The sequence below is a fragment of the Pseudophryne corroboree genome, chromosome 6 (assembly GCF_028390025.1).
Source record: "Pseudophryne corroboree isolate aPseCor3 chromosome 6, aPseCor3.hap2, whole genome shotgun sequence".
Lineage (NCBI taxonomy): Eukaryota > Metazoa > Chordata > Amphibia > Anura > Myobatrachidae > Pseudophryne > Pseudophryne corroboree.
In genome coordinates, this window is record NC_086449.1 from 197663841 (window position 1) to 197688507 (window position 24667).

A 24667-nucleotide genomic window follows, 5' to 3' on the forward strand; every position below is an offset into this window, starting at 1 on the left:
AAACACATCCCAGTTGTGGCGGCCATGCTGAGTGCTCATAGAGTTACACAGGGAGTCGATGCTTCCTGGATCTGCATCGGTGCTGCAAATATGTACACAATTGCGGGCACCTGTGAGGGCTCTGGTGGGCACCTCATTACAAATCCCGGCATCTGTCACATTAGCATCCTCTGAGTCAAAAATCACATCTGCGGCTGCATTATCATACAGCTATGAATCAGGCCCCATGCAATGCATAGACACAGCATATCTGCCCTAGTGTACACAATCAATGTGCTCTACATGCAGTTTCACTAATATGCAGCATTAACCATTGATAGGCATGGTTATTATAGGCACAGGAACCATACAATGCAATTCACAAAACAATGGTGCATTGTATGGAAACCATTTCACGATATGCATCAACTTCTTAATGCATATACATTCATTATATACATACACCTGTCTTATTAGGAGCCTGATAGAGCTGCCTAGTATTCAGCAAACTCCAAAAACTGAACATTTTTGTAATTTGCCTGCCGGAACCTACGCCATCTTCAGTGCTTCCCTGAGCCCCACTCCTTTCTATGGGAAGGAGGTCAAGGTTGCGATGAGGGATTCCCCAGCCCTGCACACATGTGCGCAAATACGTTCAGGTCAGTCCCAACAGTGTAATATTCCGCTGCCACTAATCAGTGGCAGAAACATCTGTGGTAAGTATTGCAGGGACGTGTGCTTTTCAGGGCAGCCGTACCTGCACCGTGGCAATATTTACTTGCTCTGATATTTTTATATCCACTGCCACAACTCACTGAGTGTTAGATACTTAACTGTTTGGGGCCTTTTCCTTAATAATTATCAGCTTAAATTCACCTTACAACATCCCATCCGATCACATAACATTGTCTCCATTTATCTCACTGTTCCCGGATACTTAACTATTTCTCTGTATGTCAGGACTCCATTATAGAGGGTGATGTTCTAAGCCTTGGAGACAGATAAAATGGAGACAGATAAGTACCAGCCAGTCAGCTCCTACCTGTCATGTTACAGGGTGTGTTTGAAAAATGACAGGAGATGATTGGCTGGTACTTTATCACTCTCTAAGGCTTAGGGGTCTATTTACTAAGTGTCACTGACCTAGGTTGGGGGTGTTGTGAACTCGGGGGTTCTCCCGATGGTAGGGGAGAGGAACCACAGTTGGGTCGGAACAGGGATGGCTTGATATAGGTCTTCCTCATACAGGACTCTGACAGTAAAGCTTGGTGAAAATATTAAAGGACTTTATTGCAGGAAGAGAGCAACACAATGTCACATTACAGAGAAGGAGCGTATGGAGAAATGTCCAGGAAGTACTTGTGAGTGATGGCAAAAGATACTGGTGACTGAAGAACTTGAGGGCGGTGGTTAAAAGACACTGATGATTTGAAGAACTTGAGAGCGGTGGTTAAGACTCTGATAATTTGAAGAACTTGAGAGCGGTGGTTAAAGACACTGATGATTTGAAGAACTTGAGAGCGGTGGTTAAAGACACTGATGATTTGAAGAACTTGAGAGCGGTGGTTAAAGACACTGATGATTTGAAGAACTTGAGAGCGGTGGTTAAAAGACACTGATGATTTGAAGAACTTGAGAGCGGTGGTTAAGACTGATAATTTGAAGAACTTGAGCGGTGGTTAAAGACACTGATGATTTGAAGAACTTGAGAGCGGTGGTTAAAGACACTGATGATTTGAAGAACTTGAGAGCGGTGGTTAAAGACACTGATGATTTGAAGAACTTGAGAGCGGTGTTTAAAGACACTGATGATTTGAAGAACTTGAGAGCGGTGGTTAAAGACACTGATGATTTGAAGAACTTGAGAGCGGTGGTTAAAGACACTGATGATTTGAAGAACTTGAGAGCGGTGGTTAAAGACACTGATGATTTGAAGAACTTGAGAGCGGTGGTTAAAGACACTGATGATTTGAAGAACTTGAGAGCGGTGGCTAAAGACACTGAGGATTTGTATAACTGGAGAGCGAGGGTTAAAGACACTGAGGACTTGTATAACTTGAGAGCGAGGGTTAAAGACACTGAGGACTTGTATAACTTGAGAGCGACGTTTAACCTGCAGCCCACGCTGACTCCAAGAAGCACTGGTGACTAGAGCGCAGTGGAACCCAGCAGCGGCTGGGAACGCTGGAAGCTGTGCAACAACTGACACCTGGAAATGCCGGAGACACTGGGGTATGCTGCAGAGAGATCCGCCGAGGACAGAAGTACTGGCATCCACTTCAGGGGAAAAGACGATACTCAGGCGCCGAGGCGCTGCCCGGCGTCTGCCTTTGAATCTCCCGCCTCCGCTGGATTGGCGGAACAGTCTGATTACGTCACCTGCTCCCCGCCCACGTGATGCCGGGTGTCATGGCGGCGCCCCTGCCCCGGGGAACCGTCGGGGGCCGCGCCAGCCAGACGCCGGAGCCCGTGGACCACCGAAGGCGGAGGCCGCAACACAGACCAGCAGGTACGCAGGGGTAAGCGCGGTGAACGCCGCCTATGGCGTGTGACAGTACCCCCTCCTCCAGGAGTGGCTTCCGGACACTTTCCAGGTTTTGTTGGATGTCTGGAATGGAAAATCCGCACCAGTCGGGGAGCCATAAATTCAGTAACCTTGACCCAGCTCCTCTCCTCGGGGCCAAAACCTTTCCACTCCACCAAATACTGTAGATTCTTGTGAAGATAACGAGAGTCAAGAATAGCTTTGATTTCAAAGTCCGTTCCATCTTCAGACTCTGCAGAGGTTGGCCTCGGGGACTTTAAATGGAACCGGTTTAAAACAAGGGGGCGAAGGAGAGAGACGTGAAAGGAGTTTGGTATCCGGAGGTGGGAAGGCCATTCCAATTTGCAGACAACCAGGTTCAGGACTTGTAACACGGGGTAAGGACCAGTAAACTTTGGGGCGAACTTCATAGTGGGCACCCTTAACCGGAGGTTGCGGGTGGAAAGCCATACCCTGTCACCAACCTTGTATTGGGGAGCTGCTCGTCGCTTCCTATCCGCAAAGAACTTATTGCGGCCGGAAATTCTCTTGAGATTAGCATGAACTCGACTCCAAATTTGGCTGAAGTGCCGAAGAGTAGAGGCTGCAGCAGGAACAGCCTCCGGAGGACAAATGGGTAATTCAGGAACTTTGAGGATGGAAATGTTAGGGTAATAGGCTTACACCATAACTATCAACGCCTTAGTAGCCCTTCTGTCTTGGAGATTCATGGTTCTGGATACAGCCGGTCGGAGAGCAAGAAGTCACACTAGACACAATGCCAGTATAACACTGCTCTGTCCTGTGACAGAGAGAGCCTTTATTTATACCAAAAGAGAACTGGGCTTTTTCATGCCCTCCAATCACAGTGAAGTATAAAGTTAGCTAATCATATATATATTACAAGTTTCAGTGACATAGAAGGTAATATTCAGAAGACAGTCCCAAAGTATTCCTGGAGTCTGTCTTGTCAAAGAATGAGCGATTGCTGAAGATCTCTATTTCTGTTATTCTCTGTCTCTTGGCTTCACATTCTTATCTTGTAAAGTATTTTAAGGAAACCACCTGTTGTCTCACACATACAATACAAGCAACGATGACCTTATAATATATGTAAAGGGACATATATACAGTCTTTAGAATATAGTGAAACAATAATACAGCAAAAGCATTTTAATCAATATTACTCTCACAAACCCCTCTTTTGATTAAAATCTTACTCTTATCCTGCCTTACACATATTGTAATAGTAATAACCTGAGCACTTCTGATACCTTATATCACCTCATATGTTATCATAAGAACCACATATGGATGGATGTCAACCGATCATTCGGAACCCATACTCCGATTAAACTATGACAATACTATTTCTACTTAAACCATTAGGGGATGTGAGCAATACATACATGTACTTCTGTTTCCTATGTTAGGTCTTTTGCATTTGCTACATGTTTCTTCCTTTGTGCTCACAACAAGCGCTTTTACTGGGGTCATACTTCTAGTAATCATTTTTCTGAAACTACAGGATAGATAACAGTTCCAAAGGATGAGCAGAATCAATAGTACTATTATCCCTATCACTGGATGTATCAGAATGTTATATGCTTTAGAGAATGATGGAGATTTACCTGTAAATATATCCCACCAATGATGCTGTACGTTTTCCCTTTTATTCTGCTGCTATTTCTGCAAATTTTGCTGCTTCTATAATTGTTTACATCTGAACGTGACGAGCTGAATAGTTTACTCTCTCTAGATGTAGTTCATGTTTTATCGTCTTGTTAATGGCATTGATAATACCTTGAACCTCTTTTGAGAACATCATTTGCCCCCTGGTGTCACCTGTTCTTTAATATCTCTGAACTAAGTATTGTTATTAACACGTAAAAAGGATTCATGGTGACTTGATCTTCACAGCCAGCTTTACGAGGCGTGTATTCAGGTGTCTTTTAGCTCAAGCTTGACTGCTGTAGGGGTTATTAGCAGACCCTGGAATGGACCATCAAAGCGTGGTTCTAGTGCTTTCTTGACATGCCGCTTAGTATAGACCCAATCTCCTGGTTTGTAATGAACATCATCCTACAATGGAGACAAGATCTGGAAGAGATGGAAACACTGTATTGTGTACATTAATCATTTGTTTGCTTAACAAGGTAACATAAGTAGTCATATCTCCATGATTACGTCACATCTGCTGGGGAAAATAACATCCTGTCTTAGGTGCTGTCAGGAATAACAGGTGTCAGTTTGTGTTTCTTATTGGGTGTGTTCTGAATATAGGGCTATAGGTAGACACTCTAACCATATTTTCTTTGTTTCTGCCATTATTTCCTGTATCTTTTTTAATTTAAGGGTGCTGTTTCAGGTGTTCTACCCTGCCACTCACCTCTGACCTGTGGAGGGTGTGTGTGAAATGCCTAACTGATACCCAAATCCTGCATTATGTGTTGCATTATTTCTCCTATAAAATTAGTTCCTCTGTCCGATCAATTGTTTCTGGAACCCCATATCTGCAGACCACATCTTCCATTAGTTTCTTAGTCATTTAGTTCAGCTTCTTGCGCAGAAAAGTGTGGTTGGAGTTCTTGAACCAGGACTTCATCCATTGTTGTTACTGCATAAACTGTACATGGTGACCATTCATGATAATACTTGGATCCATCCATAAACAGGGTAAAATCTGCATTGTCCAATACCAGTTCGATAACATTATCAAGAGGAGACATCTCTGATTTCATAAGTTCAAAACAAACATGATGAAATTTTTTTTTTGTTGTTGTGTATTTCCAGAGTTTGCTGTATCTTCTTCTGTCATCATATAGTTCATCAGATAATGTGTACTTTCTCCCCTCTTTTGAATCCTCTACTGGTAACAATGTAGCAGGATTCAATACCGTACAACGTGAAATGGTGACATTCGTAGGACTCAACAGCACTACTTCGTATTTGGTTAATCTAGCTGCTGAGAGATGTTTGGTTCTTGCTTGATTCAGAATTTCTGTAACTGCATGCAGTACCTGTATTGTTAGGGGTGGTTAAGCACAATATCTGAAGTCTTCTCTCTAAGTTTCAGGTGGACAGGTTGTACTGTCAGTAATCCAACATCTGTCTTTCCTTTGGACCAGAGTTTATGGTACCTGGTCTAGCCATTCTGGAAATTGATCACCTTGTGGCTTCTGTTCTTCCATCAACATTGTAGCAGCTAGTACAGCTTGTTGAAGCTTGTCGCTTGTTCTTGTGGATAATGTTATTTTTTTACTTGTATACTGTACTGTGGCTTGAATGGCTGATAACACATTGGTTCCAAATAAATTGACTTGACAGTCTTCAGAGATGAGGAACTGCACAGATACTAAAATGACTTCTTGTCCCACAGTGTACAGTTCTGGAGCGCCTGTTTCCTATGGGCTGGCTTCAGAGGCCGCCCTGTTCTGAGCCCATGTCTTGTATTTGGAACATTCCTTCCTCATAAGTCCTTGTTCATTGCTGAAGAAACACAAACCCTTTGTCTTCGCTTCTTCTGAAGAGACTTTCCTTTGGGGCTTCTTTCCTGTGTTTCTGGACATCTGTTACTTGGATCTTGTTCCTGTTTCTTGCATACATGGACAGTTATTCTGGGTACAGAGCTCTTTTCTTTCTGTTTTCTTTTCTTCTCTTCTTGTCTTTCTTCTATGGCCTCTAAGACTTGTAGGAGTGATTCCATGGTTAAGGTAGAGGCTTCTGGTCTAACCTGGAACAATTCTCCTCTCAGGGCTTCTGAGAGATAATTTAAGAAATGTGTTTTCAAAAGCCTTTCATGTTGGGTATTGGCCACATCAAATCCTCCATCTATATGTCCTTGATGCACCATATCATGGTACTGTCTGACAGTCTGTCCACTCTTCTGTTTAACATCTGGAAATGCAGGTACTCTGTTTCTTTGCTGGTTACACCAGTGTTCTAATCTGTGCATGTACTGTTCCCCGCTTATCTTTGTCCTTTGTGCATCTTCTGCTAGTGGGGCTACTATGTTTGCAGCTGCTCCTGCTGGATATCCTCTTACTTCAGCTTCAGCTGATGAACCCAATAACACTGAGTTTAGTTCTCGAATATCTATCCAAGATCCTGTCCAAACAAGATTTATTCTCTTCATATAATTCAAATATGCATTTGGACACTTGCGTGGGTATAGAGCTCTAGAAATTATGTCATTCATGTCTGATGCAGCCCATAGTCTGTGGTGTTCCTGTCTGCTAGTCCCGCGGCATTAAGGTCTCTAGTGATTTGTACAGATACTGGGTATGCCGTGATAGTCTCTTCAGGATATGGTGGTGGCTGCATCTGATAAAACATCTGGACATGTGGTGCACAGGTATTACATGGACATGGTGTACTAAAGTCCCCTGATTGCATTTTCTTACACTGTTCTTTTCTATGTATTATCCTTGTCCCAATAGTCTGGGGACTATTTGCCAGAAACGGGTTGTTCTTAGAGATTATGGGTGTGTTCTGGCTATTGTCAGAGTGTGGTTCGTTGGGGGGTACCCAATTGTCACAAAAGGGGCAATGTTCATATCCTTCAGGTATACATTGGTGACATTGTGGACACTTTCTCTGTCTCAATTCCTTTTGCAGATCTGGATATATTGGATTGTATGGTTCTGAAGAAACTGTATACCACTTGCCATCTCTTTTCTTCAGTACCACATTAGGTTCTCGTGAGTGTAAGGGTGCTGCAGTTGTAGTCAGAGTTGGTGCTGTGTTAGGTACAAATTATGGTGGTACCTGAATCAATGGTGTCACTTGTGGTGGTGGTGGTGGGTTTACTACTGGTGTTGGTACTGGTATCTGTATGTCCCATGCTATGTCTTCTAAAAATGTTTGTTCTTTTTTGGGCAGATATTCTGCAGCTACTTTCTTCCACATTTCTACTTGATGTTTCTTTTCTATCCAAACATTCTGTTCCCTTAAAAAATATTTCCCATCTCTTGAAATCTAGAGTTCCCTGAGGGGAAAATCCTGCCCTTTTGAATACTTTTTGTATTCCCTTAATGGCTTCAGGACCTTCCTTTTGTCTGACTATCTCAATGGGAGTCTTGGGCGCTAGGTCCGCCATACCCTTGCTCCCCTGTGCCCCCATATGGGTTACTGGTCACAGTTACCTTAGTGCCCCCGTATGAGTTCCTGGTCACAGATACTTTATGTATAGTCTGACCCTTTCAAGGTCCTTATATTCCCCTCTCTCTAGATTCAATTACCTTATATACTGCAACTTCTATTACCTCCTGTATTATTTTGTAAAGACAAAAATATTTGCCCTGCTTTTATTCATGGGCAAATTTAACATCAGTGATACCCAAATAATGCCTTGTAATTTCTTTAGATAATTGTGGTATGATGAGTGTGTTCTCTGACTAATATGGTCAGTGCGTGTTGTGCCTTTATGTGATTCTCTAATGTACACCCCTGGAGTTGTTCCTGGAAGCAGGATCCCCCGTAAGTGTGGGTATGGGATCTCCCTCTGTTTGGAATACTACAACTCCTGTACAATACACACAACTAAGATCACTAGACCCTTATTCCACCATTCAGTATTTTCCTAACACCTTGTACCCCCTGCCTAAGTTATCAAAGACAGTATAATATGACTAACAGCGCTTAGAGACACACTAAAGTGATTATCCCAATTTCTGTACCCTCCATCTAGAATCATAGAAAGAATGGGGAAATTGGAAACACTCTGCACCAGCTAACAATTCCTTTTGTCATATCTATGAAAAGATCCTGACTAATATCCGTCAATAAGTTATGAATCTACTACTGGATATTCAGAGACAAAATTAGTTGACCAGTAGAAGAGAAAAGAATGTCTCTTTGTTGGTGCACGTAGAATAATTAAAAATTAACTTTTAATAAATACATTAAAAAATGTCTGATAACGAAATAAAAATAATATAACAATAATATATTTATCATACATACTTTTCAGTGAATAAAGTGGTTAATAAAGTGAAATTTAAAAAAAAAAATCAAGGCTCGCTACCTGTATCATGTATTTATTCATCAAATAGTTTGAATATATTACTATAGATCAGAGTCCAAATATCAATCTCTGATTGAACCGTTATGTGTGGGGAAAGAGGGTATTAACAACCATCACCTAAGTGTTCCATAATTACACCAAGAATAATTATTCAATGTTCCACATATACTGTGTCAATATATATTGTAGTCTGCCTGGTGATTATTTACCTCCATTATACTGAGCTCATACATACATACATATAGGTTGTTCATACTATATAGATCACATTCATGTTATCTCTAAGTGAGAGCCTGCTACCTATGACAGATATATCTTTATAGACTTCTTAAACTACCAGCTATTCAATAGTGTTTACAGTTGTCACAAATTAATATAAGTGTAATTATTCCATCTGTTCAGTAATAGCTGAAGTTGTTACAGATTGATACAAATATGACTATTTATCAGAATCACTGAATACTCCCTCCAGTTACATTTTCATAAGTTCACTAAGTTACTTATGAATTTTAATGAATTCCCATAACTTCAGTATATAATACCCCAGTAGATCTCATAATATGTCTGATGGTTTTATTATAAGGTATTTGACAGCTTCCGTCATTAATATAGTGAGAAAACCTTTCAATAGTGCATCCTTATAAGTTCTCTACTGAATTCACTCATATAAGTCATTCATGTTCAAAGAGTCTGTGCGTCTACTATTTCTGATACTCTGAACTTCAGGGTATCCTCTTAAAAAAATAATGTTTCCTATATATGTATGTATATCTGATGCAACAGGTATATAGAGCTGGACCATAGGACACATACTATGTATCTATACAGAAATAAAACTTACTGGATAGTATGTGATCACCTTACACCAATCTTATCCTACAACTTGTGACAGATATTTTCTACTGAGATGTGTTCCTACAATGACCACTGTTTCCCCCATCACCCTGTTTTTCACCCAAATACAACCAACAGACCTATCTGCAATTCCTACAATTTTTGATGCTGCAAAGACTGAACATTTAAGCAAAAAACAAATGCAGTTTTAACATAAGTCTGGCAATCTAGACATATAACACAAATGTCATACAAGACACCCTCCAGCCTTAGGAGCCCCGTAGGGTCACCTAGAGGAAACGTGAAGGACCCTGACCTGGAATCGCGGGTACGTATCCGGACACCTTACATAAGAATGTCCACGTATCACTTCTTTCTCATGAGAGCCAAGGTCTATATGCAGAAAAGATCTTTGGACCCAGGGGCACCTATTCCCAAGAAGACAGGACAAGCCTTTAGGTTGCATTCAGGAAGGGGTAGTCTTTGGTCCTCTGATCAATTTCGCCAGCCTTTTATATACATCTCATGTACCACTCATACAACACACTCATATCATGCAGTCATACACTGATAACGAGACAACTTATACTTTAAAGACAGAAGGTTACTGGATTCTTGGATCCCGCTAACCCGTCCCCACTGAGCCCCACCATACCTCAGGAAGAGCTGAAAGAGAGTAAGAAGGTGCCAAAGCACTTGTCTTTGCTTACCCCACTGTACAGATTTATTTCAGCTGGTTCCTGGGCATCAGCGGTTGGTCTGGTCAGTGACGGCAGGAATGTAGGGGAATCCCGGACGAGCCCCCAGGAAATGTTAGGGTAATAGGCTTACACCATAACTATCAACGCCTTAGTAGCCCTTCTGTCTTGGAGATTCATGGTACTCTCACAGAACCCATAATTAATGAAAAATGGGGACTCACCAGTCGAAGAGTGGTACAGATGATTATGGGCAAACTCGGCCCATGGCAACAGTTCCACCCAATCATCTTGCGAAGGAGAAAGATAAACACGGAGAAAAGTCTCTAAATCTTGATTGACGCGTTCAGTTTGCCCATTGGTTTGTGGATGGTAAGCGGATGAAAACTTGAGTTTTATTTGTAAGGCCTTACAGAGAGCTCACCAGAATCTTGCAGTGAATTGTACCCTCCGATCAGAGACAATTTCCTGAGGTAAGCCGTGCAGGCGGAAATGTTCTCGGATAAATAACAAAGCCAACTTGGTTGCTGATGGTAACCCAGTCAAAGGTACAAAATGTGCCATCTTAGAGAAACGGTCGATAATTACCCAGACAGTATTGTGACCCTTGGAGAGAGGCAATTCGGTGACAAAGTCCATAGAGATATGGGTCCAAGGCCTCTGAGGAATGGACAGTGGATGCAATAACCCCGCAGGAGGCAAACGAGGAATTTTGTGCTGAGCACACTGAGGACATGAGTTGACATAATCTTGAATATCCTTCTTCATGGTGTCCCACCAGTAAGACCTTCGTAGAAACTCCCACATCTTTTGAACTCCAGGATGACCGGAAAACTTGGAAACATGAGCCCACTGCAACAACCTTGGTCGAAATTTAGCTGGCACATACATTCTCCCAGGAGGAGGACCCAAAGCGGTGGGAGCCGCTGACATAGAAACTGGACTGAGAATCAAAGCCTTCTCAACGGAATTCTCCTCATCCGAAGCTGTTAAGGAACGGGATAAAGCATCAGCCTTGGTGTTAAAAGTACCAGCCCGGTACTTAATAACAAACGAAAACCGGGTAAAGAAGAGCGCCCATCTAGCTTGACGGGGATTCAAGCACTGGGCCGTCTTGAGGTACAGCAAATTCTTATGATCAGTGAAAATTGTAATTAGGTGTTTAGCACCTTCCAAAAGATATCTCCATTCCTCCAAGGCAGATTTTATTGCCAAAAGCTCTTTGTCTCCAATGGTGTAATTCTGTTCCGCAGGAGAGAATTTGCGAGAATGGAAACCACATGGATGTAACTTCCCATCTGGAGCGTACTGCGAAAGCACGGCACCTATGCCTACCGAGGAAGCATCAACCTCCAAGAAGAATGGTTTTGAAAAATTTGGTTGTTGAAGGACTGGAGCGGCCATAAAGGCTGCCTTTAACTGAGCGAACGCTGCTACAGCTTTGGAGGACCAATGACTTGGGTCAGAACCCTTCTTGGTTAGGGCAGTAATAGGTGCCACGATGGTAGAGAATCCCTTTATGAATTTCCGGTAGTAATTTGCAAAGCCCAGAAATCGTTGTACCGCTTTCAAGGAAAGAGGCTGAGTCCAGTCCCGGATGGCAGTGAGTTTCTCTGGATCCATACGAAGCTCCGTGCCCGAAATGATGTAACCAAGAAATGGAATAGAAGGAACCTCAAAAGTACATTTGGAAATCTTGCCATAAAGATGATTCTCTCGCAATCGAAGAAGTACCCCTTTGACCTGTATTCTATGCTCTGTGAGATTTTTAGAAAATATCAGAATGTCATCCAAATATACCACTACACTTAGGTATAGCATATCCCGAAAGACTTCGTTAATGAATCCCTGGAAGATGGCAGGGGCGTTGCTGAGGCCAAACGGCATTACCAGATACTCTTAATGCCCGTCCCTCGTATTGAAGGCCGTCTTCCATTCGTCCCCCTGTCGGATACGTATCAAATTATAAGCTCCCCTTAAATAAAGCTTGGTGAAAACTCGGGCTCCGTGAACTCTATCAAAAATCTCCGTAATGAGCGGCAAAGGATACTTATTCTTAATGGTGACATCATTTAGACCACGATAGTCAATACATGGTCTCAGCCCTCCGTCCTTCTTCTTCACAAAAAAGAAACCCGCCCCCGCCGGAGAAGTAGAGGGCCGATGAATCCTTTCTGTAGATTAGACTTGATATAGTCTTGGTCTCGGGCAATGATAAGGGATAAGTGCGACCCCGAGGTGGCATTTTCCCCGGAATTAGCTCAATGGGGCAGTCCCAGGGTCTATGCGGTGGTAACTGATCGGCCGCTTGCTCCGAGAACACGTCAGAAAACTTCCGATAGGCCTCCGGAATGAGCCCTTCATCTGACCTGGAAGATACACGGAGCGGATAGACTGGGGTGAGACAATTTGAATGACAAAAAGAACTCCAAGATGCTATTTGTGTCGAACTCCAGTCGACGTGAGGGTTGTGAAGTTTAAGCCAAGGAAGGCCAAGAACCAGATCGTGGGGCATCTCCCGAATCACTAGGAACTCTAGGTGTTCTTGATGCAGAGCTCCCACTTGCAGTTTGATTGGTACTGTACAACTTGAAATCAGACCGTTAGAAATTTGGGTACCATTGATAGCCGTCAACGTAATAGATCGTTCGACCGACCGTAGCTGACAACCCAGATCCTGGGCACAGGAAAGGGAAATAAAATTCCCTGCAGCCCCTGAGTCCAGCAGAGCCTTAACGGGTTTGGCTATTGACTCGGAGAACAGAGAGATAAAATGGAGACAGATAAGTACCAGCCAGTCAGCTCCTACCTGTCATGTTACAGGGTGTGTTTGAAAAATGACAGGAGATGATTGGCTGGTACTTTATCACTCTCTAAGGCTTAGGGGTCTATTTACTAAGTGTCACTGACCTAGGTTGGGGGTGTTGTGAACTCGGGGGTTCTCCCGATGGTAGGGGAGAGGAACCACAGTTGGGTCGGAACAGGGATGGCTTGATATAGGTCTTCCCCATACAGGACTCTGACAGTAAAGCTTGATGAAAATATTAAAGGACTTTATTGCAGGAAGAGAGCAACACAATGTCACATAACAGAGAAGGAGCGTATGGAGAAATGTCCAGGAAGTACTTGTGAGTGATGGCAAAAGACACTGGTGACTGAAGAACTTGAGAGCGGTGGTTAAAAGACACTGATGATTTGAAGAACTTGAGAGCGGTGGTTAAGACTGATAATTTGAAGAACTTGAGAGCGGTGGTTAAAGACACTGATGATTTGAAGAACTTGAGAGCGGTGGTTAAAGACACTGATGATTTGAAGAACTTGAGAGCGGTGGTTAAAGATACTGATGATTTGAAGAACTTGAGAGCGGTGGTTAAAGACACTGATGATTTGAAGAACTTGAGAGCGGTGGTTAAAGACACTGATGATTTGAAGAACTTGAGAGCGGTGGTTAAAGACACTGATGATTTGAAGAACTTGAGAGCGGTGGCTAAAGACACTGAGGATTTGTATAACTGGAGAGCGAGGGTTAAAGACACTGAGGACTTGTATAACTTGAGAGCGAGGGTTAAAGACACTGAGGACTTGTATAACTTGAGAGCGACGTTTAACCTGCAGCCCACGCTGACTCCAAGAAGCACTGGTGACTAGAGCGCAGTGGAACCCAGCAGCGGCTGGGAACGCTGGAAGCTGTGCAACAACTGACACCTGGAAATGCCGGAGACACTGGGGTATGCTGCAGAGAGATCCGCCGAGGACAGAAGAATTGGCATCCACTTCAGGGGAAAAGACGATACTCAGGCGCCGAGGCGCTGCCCGGCGTCTGCCTTTGAATCTCCCGCCTCCGCTGGATTGGCGGAACAGTCTGATGACGTCACCTGCTCCCCGCCCACATGATGGCGGGTGTCATGGCGGCGCCCCTGCCCCGGGGAACTGCCGGGGGCCGCGCCAGCCAGGCGCCGGAGCCCGTGGACCACCGAAGGCGGAGGCCGCAACACAGACCAACAGGTACGCAGGGGTAAGCGCGGTGATGCCGCCTATGGCGTGTGACACTAAGCCTTGGATGGATATGAAGTGGACGGAGATAAAGTACCAGCCAATCAGCTCCTAACTGTCATTTTTCAAACCCAGCCTGTGATATGGCAGTAAGACACTGATTGGCTGGTACTTTATCTATGTCCACTTTATATTTATCCAAAGCTTAAATAGACCCATTTGTACATTGCCCCTTTGTAATCTGTGTGGTATGATGGGGAATCGGATGAGGGAGTGTGGAGATGGTTGGTCCTGTCTTTCATGAGTCTATCATGGTGGAAGAGCCGATGCCTTGTTGGTGACTAAGTTTTTACTTTGGTCTGTGTTTGGGACCCAGTTAAAGGACTCAGTCTATTGTTTTATGTCCTCTATGGTGATCATGTGATGTTGCTGCGTGAGTGTGATCATTTGTATGTAAATATAGAGTCGTGGGGCAAAATTTGTTCCATAAAGCTTTTCAGCCTAAAACTTGTTTCTAGCATTATAGCTGCAGAAAGGGAGTTGTATCTATACTAATGGTGGACACTCAGCATGTATATGTAAATAACATACTACAATACATGATAGATAAAGGCCACGTACCTTTCATGGTCTCATCTCTCATTAGCTGCTGCTTTTCATGTTCTGCACAGATGGAGAAACTATACTTTCCTGCAATCAGTATGTAACCAGGTCAGGTGCTGTGATGCCCTGCCAAACTTGCAAGCTACGTGTGGGGTTCCTTGAATTTGAAACCTGGATTAAATAATTGCTATACCTGTCCTTTCCTATGCCTTGTGACTTCCAAATGTTCTTTCTTTTATGTCTGAAGTTGATCTGCATGGTTACACTACACATCTGGCTTCTAATCGTCTGGCTGGCTTCTAAATATATAATCTCATCCATATATTTTAGTAGTTGGCAGTGCTGTCACTCTGTATAGCAGCTTTCACCATAGATGTTGTGTACAGATATCTGTGAAGGTGCAGTATGATGCAATAGTCAAATTTTTAACTACAGAACCTCAAGCCCATGGCTTTGAGCACATAAATATGGGTTTTTGCAAACATGCCCAGATTGATTGATAGATTGGGGTTACCTATAGTCATGCTTCCATAAGTACAAGACTGCAACTGGCACCGTGTAAAAATCTCAAAGCTAAAAAGATGGATTTGCCCATTACTTTTCAATGAACAAATGGATCTGTTTATTAAAGGACAGAAAGCAGTTTGTGACAGAGACAGGGTCTTACTTTATGCATCAAAGGGTATTTGAAATAGAGAGAGAAAGCTAGAAAAAAGTGACCTTGGTTGGGAGCACTCACTCCCGGAGAGTAACTTGAAATTATTGATGTATATAAGAGTGATGATGTAACAATGAAGTATTTAAAACGTAACTTTTAATAGTATGTCTATATAAGAAATGAGGTACACAATTTAAAATTGCAAAAAAATTGCATAAATAATAAATGAACGGCTCTAACTTTATGAGCCACACTTAAAAAATGAGTCTGCGAACATATTGATGGATTACTACTGTGGTAATTCAGTGTCTGGCAAGCATAAGTCCATCTTCCCGTGGAGTCAGCACAAGCCCCAATTAGGTACCATCAGTAACCTACAACACCTGGTATTCCTAAATGGTCTCCCACTAAAGTACTGACCAGGCCCAACACTGTATTGCCTCCAAGATCAGACGGGGTTGGGCATATCCAGTGTGGTATGGTAGTAGGTTACGTATGGAAAAGAGCAGCAAGTGCAGCTGTTATGTAACAGAATGAGAGATGTTTGTTATTGTGCCAGTTTTATAGAATACATGTGTCTAACCCGTTGAGGATATTTAGTTGACCATCATTGCACCGATTGGCAGCCCAAACACATGGGTATGCGGAGGTTAAATCATATGGTCAACAGGGGTTAGTGACAACAAGCCTCTGTTTTACCTGTGCATAGCGTGAGGCCGAACGAGGAAAAATAGCCTATTATGATTTAAGGCATATATAACAAACAAACACAAAATCTGAAAAAAGGATATCTGTTATTGCAGACTGGATATATCTGTCATAAAGCCATTAATTGAATAATACTTTTTGATACATCGACATTAATAAAGATATTATCTGTATTAGATGTCAAATGTGATGTTAGTTTGTATCAAAGGAAAAAACATGAAAAAGCTAGCAACAATAACAGGAAAAAGAATAATTGAGTGTGTTTTTATAACATCCAATGTCCCAGATACAATTATCACCACCTTTAAAGTATATATCAAGAAAAAAACTGGGGAATTTTAGGGACACAGAATACTTGCTGCAATAGTAAACAGTCAAATACTGGCAACCAGTGCATTAGATACAATTATTGCCATGAACTCTGCATAGGTTGATACAAAGAGGCCTATAACATCCAATGTCCCAGATACAATTATAACCACCTTTGAAGTATATATCAAGAAAAAAAGGGGGAATTTTTAGGGACACCGAATACTTGCTGCAATAGTAAGCAGTCAAATACTGGCAGCCAGTGCATTAGATACAATTATTGCCATGAACTCTGCATATGTTGATACAAAGAGGCCTATAACATCCATGGTCCCAGATACAATTATTACCACTTTCTAAGTATATATGAAGAGAAAAGGGGGGAATTATAGGGACAGAGAGTCCTTGCTGCAATAATAAACAGTCAAATTACTGGCAGCCAGTGTATTAGATACAATTGTTGCCATAAACTCTGTATAAGCTGATACAAAGAGGCCAGGCATATTTAAGAGAAAAACACACAACATACAATGCTGCAACTTGAGGTGCCCTGCGGTGTACTATATGTATGTTCTCAATTAATACAATTTAAACATAACAAAGAGCCTGGATAATTTTATACCAGAGTTGCGGTTGATTTACCACGGGTAAAGATGCAGCAGATCATATAAAACACCTATAGTGAATGGTGCCTATATACTTGCTGCTCACAACCAGCATTATAAATAGCCCAATTCGGCGTTGGCTTTAACATTGGAGGTGAGGACAAAATGGACGGAAGGGGGGAGGGATACTTATTTTACTGTGCGCCTCCCCGTCCCGTCAGGTGCCGCTAAACTGCTTGAGTCCGTGCGGTATGCAGGCTAAGCGTCTCGTCCGGTCTCCTCTCCTCTGCCGCTGGTCTGAGCCTGGTCACGTGAGAGCGCTCTCCGTGACCCTAATCACATACCCAACGTACGTTTCGTAGCAGGCTTGTTCACGTGAACAAGTCGATGTTGAGTTTCATGTGCTTACCACACATTTACTAACAGATTATTTTTTAAGATTGATTTGTAAATGTTAGTAAATTTGTGGTTTGGCCCCTGAAACTCAACATCAATTTAGTTTGATTTTTTTTTTTAGCGATTTAAAAATGGAAAAAAAACCATATTAAAATCCACTTTGGGTTATACTATCCCAGGTGTTTTCCCATCAGAAATAAAATGGAAATCTTCTTATTTTCTGCTCCAGTCGGAGTGGAATATCTTTTAAATAATGTGAAGCTGTAACGTCATGCAGTGTAGCAGCTGCAGTAATAAAATTAAGTACTATCAATAATACTTCTAGCTAGTGCTCTTGCTTGTCATCATCAATGTGTCCACCAGCTTCACACTTGCAAGGGATGCACACCTGACATGTATATATACATGTGCAATGCATCTAGGTCTCACTGTACTGAACCTATGCTCGACTACTCCATTCCTAACTTGTTCTATTTCTCCAGTAAAGAAAAAGTAACCACTTTTCTCATACGTCCTAGAGGATGCTGGGGTCCACTTCAGTACCATGGGGTATAGACGGTTCCGCAGGAGCCATGGGCACTTTAAGACTTTTCAAGGGTGTGAACTGGCTCCTCCCTCTATGCCCCTTCTCCAGACCTCAGTTTTAGAAATGTGCCCAGGCAGACTGGATGCACTCCAGAGGAGCTCTACTGAGTTTCTCTGAAAAGATCAGGAAAGGTTGGTGATTCTGCACCAGTCTTACACAATGCAGTGTGTATTTCATAGAAACATAGAATTTGACGGCAGATAAGAACCACTTGGCCCATCTAGTCTGCCCCTTTTTTATTTTATCCTTTAGGCAATCTCAACCCTTTTTTAACCTTGATTCTTTGTAAGGATATTCATATGCCTGTCCCAAGCATGTTTAAATTGCCCTACAGTCTTAGCCTCTACCACCTCTGATGGGAGGCTATTCCACTTATCCACTACCCTTTCTGTGAAGTAATTTTTCCTTAAATTTCCCCTGAACCTCCCCCCCTCCAGTCTCAATGTATGCCCTCGAGTTCTAATACTTCTTTTCCTTTGAAGAATGTTTCCCTCCTGAACTTTGTTAAGACCCTTTATATATTTGAAAGTTTCTATCATGTCTCCCCTTTCCCTTCTCTCCTCCAAACTATACATGTTAAGATCTTTTAGCCTTTCCGGGTAAGTTTTGTGATGTAGGCCATGCACCATTTTAGTTGCCCTTCTTTGTACACTCTCTAATGTATTTATATCCTTCTGGAGATAGGGTCTCCAGAACTGGACACAGTATTCCAGATGGGGCCTTACCAATGACCTATACAGTGGCATTATCACTTCTTTTTTCCTGCTACTGATTCCTCTCCCAATGCAACCAAGCATCTGACTTGCCTTTCTCATTGCTTTGTTGCATTGCTTTCCTGCCTTCAAGTCACTTGAAATAGTGACTCCTAAATCTCTTTCCTCCTCAGTAGTTTCCATTATAGTACCCTTGATACTATACTTAGCCTTTGGGTTTTTGAGACCCAAGTGCATGATTTTGCATTTTTTAGCATTAAACTGTAGTTGCCACGTTCTTGACCATTTCTCAAGCCTACCTAGGTCATCAATCATTTGTTTGACCCCTCCCGGTGTGTCTACCCTGTTGCATATCTTTGTATCATCTGCAAAAAGGCATATCTTCCCTTCAATACCATCTGCAATGTCACCAACAAAGATATTAAAGAGAACTGGACCTAGTACAGATCCCTGGGGTACTCCACTGGTAACATTTCCCTCCATAGATTGCACTCCATTAACTACAACTGTCTGTTTCCTATCCTGCAACCAGGTTCTTATCCATTTCACTAATTTATAATCCACCCCCAGGCTTTCAAGTTTATTTAGCAGTCTGTGATGTGGGACAGTGTCAAATGCCTTACTAAAGTCTAGATATGCTACATCTACAGCTCCCCCTTGATCTATTATTTTCATCACAGAGTCAAAAAAGTCAATAAGATTTGTTTGGCATGATCTCCCACCAGTAAATCCATGCTGTTTTGGATCCTGTAAGTTGTTCGATTTAAGATATTCCACTACTCTTTCTTTTAATAGTTTTTCCATTACTTTCCCTACTACTGATGTAAGGCTTACTGGTCTGTAGTTACTTGCTTCTTCCTTGCTTCCACTTTTGTGCAGTGGAACTACATTTGCTCTTTTCCAGTCCTCTGGAATATCACCTGTATTTAGTGACTGGTTAAATAATTCTGTTAAAGGTGTAACCAGGACATCTTTTAGCTCTTTGAGTATCCTTGGGTGTATTCCATCTGGTCCCATTGATTTATCCACTTTTAGTTTTGAAAGTTCTGTTAGGACCTTCTCCTCTGTAAATGTATTTTCATCTACCTTATTTTTATGAATGTCCTTGCAATTTAACTGTGGCCCCATCCCTTCTTCTGTAGTAAATACTGAGCAAAAATAATTATTTTGGTGATCTGCTATTGCCTTGTCTCCCTCCACCAAATGCCCACTCTCTGTCTTAAGTCTTATTATTCCTCCATTTGATTTTCTCCTTTCACTTATATACTTAAAAAAAGTTTTGCCCCCTTTATCTACTGACTGGGCCAGTTTCTCCTCAGCTTCTGCCTTTGCACGTCTGATCACTTTCTTAGCATCCTTCCGTCTGTCCAGATACTCCTCCTTGTCGTTATTATTTTGAGTCTGTTTGTATTTCCTAAAAGCCATCTTTTTTGCTTTCACACTAGTTGATACTACTTTTGTGAACCACACTGGCTTCCTTTTCCTGGTGCTTTTCCTAACCATTTTGATACAAAGGTCTGTTACACTTAGTAATGCACTTTTAATTTTTTTCCACCTCTCCTGCACCCCTTCCAAGTTCCTCCAGTCTGCCAATGAATCACTTAAACATCTCCCCATTTTTGCAAAGTCTGCATTTCTAAAATCCAACACCTTTGTTTTTGTGTGAGAGGAGTTGGATCCTGTCTTTATACTAAACCATACTGCTTGATCATCACTGGATCCCAGGTGCTCACCCACATATATATCAGATATTCTATCACCATTTGTAAGAATTAGATCTAATATTGAGTCTTTGCGAGTGGGCTCCCTCACCAATTGCTTGAGAGATGCTCCCTGTAAGGAATGTAGAAATTTGCCACTTGTAGCTGAACTTGCAAAAGACCCCTCCCAATTTACATCAGGTAAATTAAAGTCTCCCATGATTATGACTTCTCCCTTAAAAGCCATTTTAGAGATGTCCAACAATAGGTTCCTGTCCAAATCCTGCCCCTGGCCTGGTGGTCTATAGATCACCCCAATGCGAATAATGTCCTTCTTCCCAGTTTCTATGGTGACCCAAAGGGCCTCAGTTTTGGCTTCAATATTTTGTATTAAAGTGGCATTTATGCTTTTTTTCACATACATTGCTACCCCTCCTCCTATTCTTCCTATTCTATCTTTCCTAAATAAATTGTATCCTGGTATAGTTAAGTCCCAGTCATGATTCTCATTGCACCAAGACTCTGTTATAGCCACAAAATCCAGGTTATCCCTTGTCATTATCGCAATTAGCTCTGGAATTTTGTCTCCTAAGCTCCTAGCATTTGCAGACATAGCTTTAAAAAATGTTTCTGTGCATTTGTTAGTAGTAGCCATGTCCAGAGCGTACAAAATGAATGACAAGTTTAAAGTTGAAATTACCTGTTTGGGGATGTTGCTCAGTATTTGTTTTCTTTTACTAATCAGTAATCATAGTCTGTCCTTTACACCACGACTATACCTTACTAAATATAAAGACATAGGCCCTCATTCCGAGTTGTTCGCTCGCAAGGCGATTATAGCAGAGTTACACACGCTAAGCCGCCGCCTACTGGGAGTGAATCTAAACATCTTAAATGTGCGACCGATGTATTCGCAATATTGCGATCAAAACCGAGTTAGCAGTTTCTGAGTAACTCCAGACTTACTCTGCCTGTGCGATCAATTCAGTGCTTTTCGGTCCCGGCTGACGTCATAAACACACCCAGCGTTCGCCCAAGCACTCCCACCGTTTCTCCAGACACGCCTGCGTTTTTTCCGGAAACGGTAGCGTTTCCTGCCACACGCCCCTAAAACGCCGTACATCCGCCCAGTAACACCCATTTCCTGTCAATCACAATGCGTTCTCCGGAGCGACGAAAAAGCCGTGAGTAAAATTACTTTCTTCTTAGTAAAGTTACTTGACGCATGCGCAGTGCGAACATTACGCATGCGCACTAAGAGAATTCTCACTGCGATGCGATGAAAAATACCGAGCGAACAACTCGGAATGAGGGCCCTAGTACACCTGACCACAATGGGTTAATGTTCAAAAGAGGTAATCACCAGTTAGTATGCAATACTAAACTGTTTCACTGAGCAACTTCCCCACACATGCAATCACATTTTCAAGAAATCATTACATAAAGAAACATACATAAGTTTGCATAAGAGAGAACTGTAGTGAGCAGATTGGGGATGCCTTTTCCTAGGTTTTGTAAAAACGGATGATATGCATAAGATGAATTACATACTTTTGAGCATTAAGGCAGTCCTTTTGTGGTAGTGTTGGTGTGTTGATGTTTTCCTTCTGGTTTTCCTTCGGTTTAACGCAGGTATAACGCTATTTTTATAATAACACTTTTATGTCAGCACTTCTATGGAAGCACGACCAGCCGATGACTATCCAGCCGTATACTAGACTTCAAATAGGAACAATATCCATGTGAATGCAATGATTGCAAACTCCACCCAAGACCATCCCCCTTTAAACTAAGGCCATAAATTAGCTTAGAAAAACAGACATTACATGCCAATAAGGCAGCCAACTATATCTCTACAAAGAGAAAAACATACAAGAAAAAAAAAACAAAAAAACCCATATTCAATATACCTAGACTATTCAAACATGAAATTCATTTGGCATAATCAGCAAATGCAGTTTCAAAACCAGTATTCTTTTATACAGAGAAAGATCTCTAATTGAAGTCTGGTGCTGCACCCAGAGTCAGAAGGAAAAATGGAACAAGATAGGTTAAAGAAGACTCTTGTTTGGGTGCACTTCTCTGAAAAGACTTATGTTAGGTTTTTTATTTTCAGGGAGAACTGCTGGCAACAGTCTCCCTGCTTCGTGGGACTGAGGGGGCAGAAGTAGGAACCAACTTCCTAAAGAGTTTCATGGCTCTGCTTCTGGCTGACAGGCCAACATTAGCTCCTGAAGGTCACCACGCTCGATTTCGCCTGTTTTCGCCTCACCCAACAACCTGTTCGCTAGGAAACCGGTGCAAGCCGTCCTGGGGGGTGGTTTTTTTCGCTGGGACGGCAGCAACTGCCCCCAGCCCCACCTCATCCCGATCTACGCCTGACAGGTTTCATCTTGTCCCGGGGGGGTGAAAGGGTGTAAAGAGGTTCCATCTCGCGGGGCTCCGTCGCCCTTCCGGGATGCCGCCGCCTGGCGCACGGGCGACCGCAGCTTCCGCCGGCTCCCTCCGAAAAGCGCCTCCCGCTCTCCCTGCGTCATCCTGGACGGTCTCGCTCCGAGTCTGCGCTTCTCTCTCGCCCTGCCGCCAGACTCGGCTCCTCTCCCGCGCTCTCTCTCTCTCTCTCTCGCTCTGACCTCCGCCCCGTCCGGCCCTCCCGTCCGCGGCGGGGGAGGCCCGGCGGGCGAACCCTTCCGTGCGGCCGCCTCGCCGGAGCAGGGGCGGCGCGCAGGGCCCTCTCCTGGGGCTTGCGAGGAGCGGCCGTCGGGGCTGGCCGCGTCCTCGGATCTCGATGCGACGCTCGTTCGGTTCCTGGGAAATCGTGTGCTCCGCCGGGGTCCGGGGGCGAGCGCCCTTCGCTGGGCGAGGGGGACGCTTCCCCGGCACCCCTGGCGGCGTCGGACGCCTGCGGGTGCCGGCGGACGGAGCAGACCGCGCCGCACGGGGTACGGGTGCGGGGCCCGCCCGGCTCCGGAGACCGGAGCGCTCGGGCGGACGCCTGGGGACCGGACGCCCTCTCCGGGCGGAGGGGTTCCGGGCGCGCCGTGGGCAGAGGGAGGGTCGGGTTCGCCTGGAGCCGGCCGAGACCCCTGGGTTCCGGCCGAGCGATCGTCCCTCCCCGCCGGGGCGCGGGGTGCCACATCGATCGGGTTGCGGAAATGGGAGACGTGGGGCCCTTCTCTCGCGTCAACCGCAGCCCTCCGTTTTCTCTTTTCCGGCTTGACTCTGTTCGCCACCTGTGATGCTCTCTGGCCGGTTCCCTCGGGCGTAGCGGGACGGGCGGCGCGCGCGACGCTCTCGCGGAGCGTCCTCCGACGCTTCCCCGGGCTCCTGGAGCCGCCTCCCGGCCCGAGGGGTGCCCGTCCGCACTCATCGGCTGAACTTCCGCGAATTGCAGTACCCGATTCGGCCCGCCGGGGGGCGCTGCCGCCGGGGGAAGAGGGGGACGGGCCGGGCCTGGCGCCGGGCTCCGCCGGACGCCCGGCGCTGCCCCGTCTCGGCCTCGGAAGGGGGAGTCGGGGGAACGGGAGGCCGGGAGTCCCGGAGAGAAAGAGAGAGAGAGAGAGATAGAGAGACCTCCGCGGTTCCGCCTTCGACCGCCGGGGGGCGCCGCGCACCCGTCCGCACGGGCCCGTCCCGGTGGCTCCCGGCAGGGCTCTCCCAAACCCTCTCCCAGGGCCCCGGTCCGGGAGCCCGACTGCGTCCGCTCTCCGCTTCCAGAGAGGAGGCTGTCGGACGGGGAGAGCTGGTACCGGGCTCCTGGAGCCCTGCCTGGGCAGCCTATGGAAGGGAGGGAGCCCTGGCCCTGCTGCTCTCCGAGCTCCGGCCCTGCTGCTCTCCGAGCTCCGTGCCTACTCTGCCACGGGTCCTTTCGCAGGAGCTCCAGGGAAACGGGCTTTTCGGCCCCTGACAGAGTCCCGGCTCTCTCGCTCGCCTCGTTGGTACCTACTGATCCGGCGGAGGTGTTCTCCGGCGGGTAGCGACACGGACGGCCGAGGGCGCGCTTCACCCAGGCTTCAACCGTCTCCTCCCCGAGCCCCTGGAAGTGCAGCTGGGCCGCGGGCGCCCCGGTCCGCACTCATCTGCGAAACTTCCACAAATTGCAGTACCCGATTTGGCCCGCCGGGGGGCGCTGCCTCCGGGGGAGAAGGAGACGTGCCCGGCCCGTACGTCGGGCTCCAACGGATGCCCGCCGTGGACCCTTTATAGGCCCCATCCTGGTCCTGCCATGCTGTTATCGGAGCTCCACGGCTATCTTGTCACTAAACCTTTCGTTTGAGCTCCAGGGCTTTTTGCTTTTTGTAACCCGGTTCCTGGAGCCCTGCCTGGGCAAAATCGG

General features: G+C 44.6%; 1 protein-coding gene, 1 long non-coding RNA gene and 1 pseudogene across 9 annotated transcripts in view; 1 reads left to right on the forward strand and 2 right to left on the reverse strand.

The window, feature by feature from the left end:
- Positions 1-24667, forward strand: part of MEGF11 (multiple EGF like domains 11) — a 664806-nt gene that overhangs the window by 523706 nt on the left and 116433 nt on the right. The window lies entirely within an intron of this gene.
- Positions 1-24667, reverse strand: part of LOC134931833 (uncharacterized) — a 215047-nt gene that overhangs the window by 102461 nt on the left and 87919 nt on the right. The window contains exon 3 of one of the 2 annotated variants that reach the window (XR_010179180.1): positions 3283-4603. The exons of the other annotated variant lie outside the window; for it this stretch is intronic. This is a non-coding gene — a long non-coding RNA (uncharacterized LOC134931833). Of the gene's footprint in view, positions 1-3282; positions 4604-24667 lie in introns of those variants that run through there. 2 annotated transcript variants of the gene reach the window in all.
- Positions 15686-15804, reverse strand: LOC134939148 (5S ribosomal RNA; annotated as a pseudogene).